The following is a 495-nucleotide window of genomic DNA, read 5'->3' as shown; positions in this document are numbered from 1 at the left end:
AGCAGATACAGACGATCCAACAGATTACGGGAAACGCACCGCAAATATACGCGGTGATTCTCCAATGCAGCCAAGTTCCCATCGCGTGACATGCCAATATACCGGCCGAAAGAGTTACGCTGAATGCCCCTAGTAGAATGCCACGTAGCAGAGGGTCGCTTGTTTCACTCACGTAGATCGAGTGTATGACTGCCAAAATTCCGACGCAGAATCCACAGAGAAGTCTACCCACTATTAAAACTGCGATGCTGTTGGCGAAACCGATGATCAGCCAGCCGATAAAAGAGACAGGAAATAGTAGCATCAGTGATGTCTTTCTGCCGAGTTTTTCTGCCATGAATCCACCGATCCAACATCCCGGAATTATCGGTAGAACCGCAGCTGACGCGATCCATGACTCTTGGTCGATACTGAGCACTCCCAAATTATCCGCGTCCGCAGATTCGATTAAAGATTCGCTGTTATTAGTCGAAATTGTCTTCAGCTGCGGAAGAA

Source organism: Wasmannia auropunctata, unplaced genomic scaffold (genome assembly GCF_000956235.1).
Source record: "Wasmannia auropunctata unplaced genomic scaffold, wasmannia.A_1.0 LD335272.1, whole genome shotgun sequence".
Lineage (NCBI taxonomy): Eukaryota > Metazoa > Arthropoda > Insecta > Hymenoptera > Formicidae > Wasmannia > Wasmannia auropunctata.
Note: the sequence above shows the minus strand (reverse complement) of the source record.